Here is a 5,987-nt window from a genome sequence, read left to right on the forward strand (position 1 = left end):
CAAAGCTGTTGATGGCAGTAGTAAGTACAGCCTACTTTAACTGTATGTCCAGCAGAGCCAATCCAGGTAAGAGCACAAGAGATGCTAAACTCTTCTAGACAAGGAGGGTAATTTATTCCTTTTAGGGCACAAAATGAAATCAGTCATAATCTGTTTTTTTCCTAGATACTAGCAGAATAAAAATGAATATTTATAGTTCTTTTGTATGCAGACTCATTTATAGAAATACAAATAAAATTTATACAAATATTTATATGATATTATATAAATATGTGCATTTATACAAACRGGTATGCAAATTTGCAATTTATACTTGTATGCATACAAACCTCATAGGTTTCTATGTGAAAAGGATGGACAGCCAAGCAAAAATATTTTATGTAACCGCTAGTGTGGCTTCCTTGTTTTTTGGCATGGCATTATCAGTAATAGATACAGTAGGTAAAGTTTCAACTACATGCCTTTGGACAGGAGTTATTAGTAAGATTTTCCAGGAAAGTTGCTCACAAGAGGGAGCTCTCAAGCAGACAGATAAGTTTTTGCAAACTACAGAGGGAAAGCCTGTTAAAATTATGTAACTGTAAAAGAATGCAAAGTCAGCTTAAATTCATTCCAAAATGTAAATGCATATAAATTTTTTATGAACAAAAAATTAAATTACATGTATTACTTTATCATAGCAATGAGAAGAAAAAGAGAAAGTTTTTCTCTTTTTTTTTGGAAGGACACTGCAGCCTCCATTATCCAAGAAAACCTTTCTTCAATACTGGAAATATAGGAATTACTCAACTAACGACTCCTGAATCTTGTCCTATTTGTAGTAGGGCTTGAATTGTTTTTTGAACAGAAAAAGAGAAAGACAAACTAGAGACCAATAAATTAGGTTACATGTTTTTCCCCCTTTCCCTTCTAATTCCCATGAAATGAGGAGAAGTGATTGGTCTGGATAAATGTGACCACAGTCAACAACGGCACTAGTATTACTAGGACAAATATCAACACACTGCCTGGTTTCAGAAAGCTGTTTCTGCATAATTAGAAATATATCATTCTGCATAGCTTTTCACATTGCTCAGCACATTCACTGCCTTGAATGTCTCATGCAGATAATAAAGATACCATGACTTTTTTTGTAGGAATAGAGATTTTGCTGGACTTCAAGGCCAAAATACACCCACCTCCACATGCCCCTTGATATTGCTGTACAGTACTTTGTGTGCTAAATAATTTGTACTTTTCAGATCAGATGAATGAATTATTTTAGATCCTTTTCTGGTACTTTCATACTGTTGTTACATAGAGTAGTATGACAGTAATAAAGTAATTAATAAATTGTACCTACATTGAAAAAGCTCTCGTAAGTATTAACTAAAAGTTCAATCAATTTCTTAGGTTTAACAAGTTGGAAAATGTTGCATTGATGGACTATTAAGATATYGCGTAAGAAATTTTTGCCAGTATGACACAAATTATACAGTAGCATTATACAAAGGTATTACACAGAACACAAGCATATTATATTCTGTTGTGGAAGTTTAAAGATAGAAAAACATTACTGATCAGGGTTTAACAATTAGCCTCCTGTGCAAAACAGATGCAATTATTCTCTGACGTACTATAGTTAAATATCTCTGCCACTCTACAAAATGACATCAAGGATATCAAGTTATGAAACAGTATTTGACTAACAATAGAAGACATGATACACTAACATGATAAAAAAAGAAGTGGTTGCTTACTGGTAACTGACACTTTTTTTGATCTACATTATTATTTTTTGTTACTCATAATTTTTCATATGTTCTTCGTATCAACTGTATCAAAGAAATTAGCAAATGCATCATTAAAGATTTATCAATATGAATTCCTTAATTGCAGGATCCACATATTAAAGCACATTTGACAATAAGGAATATTTGTGAGAATAGCCAACAAATCAGGCATCAGTCTGGCACCTCATTTTGGTAACTGACTCGGTGTTTTTAAGAAATAAGAAAAATACCRGATTATTAGTTCCCACTTCTGATATTTGGAAACAAGCATATAAAAGCAATCTAAATTAAATGCGCAGTTTCAAGGACATCCATGGCATAAGCCAAAACGTAGCAGGAGTTAGAAGGCACTGAATACCTTAATACGGCATATGACTGAAAGACACCATCTGAGACAAAAAGCATTTGCTTCATGCCATCCAGGGAGGAATATTATGTAGAACTGCTGTCGCAGCTGCTGATGAATCTGACAGGAATGAAAGGAAAACTTGCTCATAGATTTCTTCGGTGTGAACTTAGGCTATGTCAGATGTAATTTATGTGAACTCTCTGAATGATTCATATTTAAATTCACTTTTTTATTGTTATTATGATGGCCTTTGCTTGCTATTCCTGATAAAAAGACCTTTTGGCGAGAGGATTTTAAAACTATTTAATGTGTTTTTCACTGACTGGATTAAAATTTCTGTAGAGAAAGGAATTTTCAGAAGGGAAACTCAGTCTGTGGAAGTAGCTTTTCTGTTGCAAGGACTGACAGGGCCATTGCCACAAGATTGATAATTGGGTTGTGGAAGGTCTCAGCCTATGAAGGCTGCAGCAGAGAAAGGAAACAGGACAGAAAGAGCCTGAAATATAGTTCACGCTTTCTTATCAAGCAAAGAAATGAAGAGCACAGCATTCTCCCTCCCTAGCCTACTTCTCTGTATGATTCTTGCTTTTTTCAGAACAGGATGTTACATGCAATAGTTTTACAGCACACTTGTATGGTATGGGGGCGTGGAAACAGGTTTGGTGTGCAATTCAGGTTGGGAATGTGCCTCACTGGATTAGTGTTATTTACCTCAACTCCTGGTGTAATAGTTCATGTTGCTAGCAAGTCATATTCAGATGACTGACAGAAACTTTGATTGCCCATTCAATTACAGGGCCTAATTGCTCTACAAAATACTATGCATTGTACAAATACACGGGAGTAGTGGATTTACCCTCACATGCTTGCATATCAAAAAGAAGATTGCGTCTTGAAGAAAGCAATCTCCTTAACTGAGAATAAGAGGCTTTAAAAGATTTTGGGCTTGAATGAAAATGACTTCTTTTGGGAACCTAGCCCACACATAGCCCTAGCTGTAAACTCCGCTGGGACTCTGTGAAGACATCTAACATCAAAACTGTATCCTTTGTCCAGTCTGGAGAACAGCTCCAGGTTCAACATTAGAGTGCTACAAATGTCTTTCAAATAAATGTGTATCCAGAAGCTCCATTTGCAAAATCAAAATGCTATTAGTTTGCAGGAAAAAAAAAATGTTTCCCAGAAAAAGGATAACAATTCTGTTTAGTGCTAGCATGTCATAGGAAATTGCCCTGATCTTTAGCAGAGCATCTCAGCAGTAAATCGGCTGCCATTTTTCCAGTATTGTATCAATGTCTTTACAGTATAAAGGCATTACTGCTAATAGATAGTCATAACAGGGTAAAATACAGTAACCCAGCCCTCTGATTTTACAGCAAGGCAATCATTTCCTCCTGCGTTTTCTAAGAAAACGTTCACTACATTCAAGGAGTGGGGGGAAGCCACAAACTCCAGCAGGGCTTTCTGCCCTTCTCCTAACTCTGTTGGTTAACAAAGTAGTGCTGGTGTTTCACACTTTACCCTGCTCCTCAGCTTCAATGCTTTGCACAGCTAATTAGATTATCTCATCAGTATACTTACTTTAAAACAAGAATTCGGAAAAGCTAATACCATGACCTTTTTTCCATCCTTTTTGCTCAGGATATTTTATATCTGAAAAGATTTATATTAACTCAGACTATAATGAAAGGTGAATTTTAAATCACTTCATTTTTTTCAGAAACTTCATCTGGTAGACTGAAACAGTTTACAGCTTTTGATATGCTCAGTATCAACTATTCAGTTCGTATCTATTTAGCCAATCTCAATAAATCTGGAAATAGGTTTACTTTTTAAACTTACAATACTACATAATTGGATTCTAATGCACTGAAAAAAGCACACTACAGAGTTTTACTTTTCTGATATTTATTTTTCAGATTTTTCATGTCCATCAGTTGGAGTCACATTTTCAATAAAAATAATTAATATTTCCATTCTAAGTTTTCATAATCTTAGTAAATGACATTGTACACACAGGATAAGATCTAGCTCCATCCAAAATTAAGTCCTTTATACATGTATGGGGAAATCTAGCTGTAACAACACATTACGAAACTCAAGTTTTTGCCAGAAAAGGATAATACATACCCTTCTGTTTTACAGGCGTCTATATTCTTTTTAATCATCATTACTATTGTAATGCCTATGGATGGGATCCTCAGTTTGCTAGGTCACATGAAAAATCAATTAAGGGCTGCTTGTGGTCTTGCCTTCCCCTGTATCCCTGGACATAGACCTTTCATTGTGCCAGATTTTGTCCTGAACCAGCACGTTGCAAGGCCACACAAATGCCAATGCACGGGACAGAACGGAAGARCAGAATTCCTGAAAGCGTGATTTGCAACCAGCAGGCAAGTGGGACCACAGGAGCCACACTTTGGTTTTGCYTACCTTGCAATGAAACTGCAGCTTGCAGGTGTGGCTCCTCAGCCACTTTATCTAAATCCTGCTCCCCCATAAAAGCAGTACCTCAGCCTCCTGCCTTCCCACCCTTCCCTTCCTTTAGCAAGGAAGAGCAAAAATAAACATTTAGCTCCTTCGATTGTTTACCTGAGGTCAAATAAATACCAATTCTGCTGTAAGAAAGAGGGAAGGGTTGTATACAGGACAGCATGGGGAAGAGAAGGACCACCTGAATSAACAGCAACTTGTAATTTAGTGTAACATGAAACCGGCTAGCATGAGAGGGATGGTGGGGAACATCACTGCTCACTGGCACTGGAGGGGGGGTGTTCACTTCCCATCTCCTGAGCTTTTGGACCTCTCTGACAGCCAGCCTAGCTCACTGATGCTAACTCTGTCATTTAACGCATTAAAGCAATCCAAAGGGGTAAAAGTGCAAGTTTTACTTTGCAAAGTAAACACAAGGGTAAGCACAAGGGAAAGACGGGCCCAGGGCAGCTTGGGAGCAAGGTAAGGCAAACTGTAATCTCCTTTCCTTCCTGAACACGTGACAACCACAGTCCTGTTTTCAGAGGCTGTAATGGCCCCGTGAACACATTCCTAGGACGAGGCAGAGGGAGAAAGTGCAGCACCACCTTTCTCCTTTTTAACATCAGCAGGATATAGAACAGTTTAAACTGACCATGAAGCAACACCTCAAGTCACAGGCCCTGCACTAAAGGGTCTCCATTCTAAGGAAGGCAACTCCTGGTGATCTGCAAGTGGATTAACTACACTGTAGAATTAACTGCACCCCCCCTGGACTGAGTTGGCTCCAGAGAAGCATCTGGATCGTGAAACAGGGGTGAAGCATAGGGCAAGGACTTAAAGGCTCTGGTTTGCAGCACCTTTGTAGTGACGGTGGCATCGTTCCCCCCTCACTTGCTGCAGTGGAGCTTTTCGTGGATTTTAGCGCCTGGTAAAGCTGTGCTTTCCACGCTGTTTACTATCCCACAGCTTCCTCCCCTCCCGCATCCCTATGTAAGGGACGGGGAGCACCACTTGCCTGAACACGGCCGGGGGAGGTGAGGGGAAGAGCGCCAGGAAATGCAGGAGCCGCCCAGGAGGTGCCCCTGGATGGCGGGAACGCCTCGCGCGGGGGAGGGCAGCCCCTAACGGCCGCCGCGCGGCCGCGCCCGCCTCAAGCCCTCGGGAGCGGCCCGCGGCCCGCTCAGCCGCGCGTCCTTCCACCWGCGAGCCGAGGCGCGCCGGGTGCGAGGGCGCCTCAGCCCCGCCCCGCTTCCACACCGCTTCCCCTCTTTCCCAACGCTTCTTCCTCCCCGCCCCGCTCAGCCGGCTGCCCCCACGCCGCCGCTGGGACGCCTGAGGCAACCGTCCTYCCCGCCCCGCCCGGCTGCAGGCAGCAGTGCGGCGGCGGCCAC

This window comes from Rhea americana, unplaced genomic scaffold, assembly GCF_003343005.1.
Source record: "Rhea americana isolate MKP2758 unplaced genomic scaffold, rheAme1 scaffold_100, whole genome shotgun sequence".
Taxonomy (NCBI): domain Eukaryota; kingdom Metazoa; phylum Chordata; class Aves; order Rheiformes; family Rheidae; genus Rhea; species Rhea americana.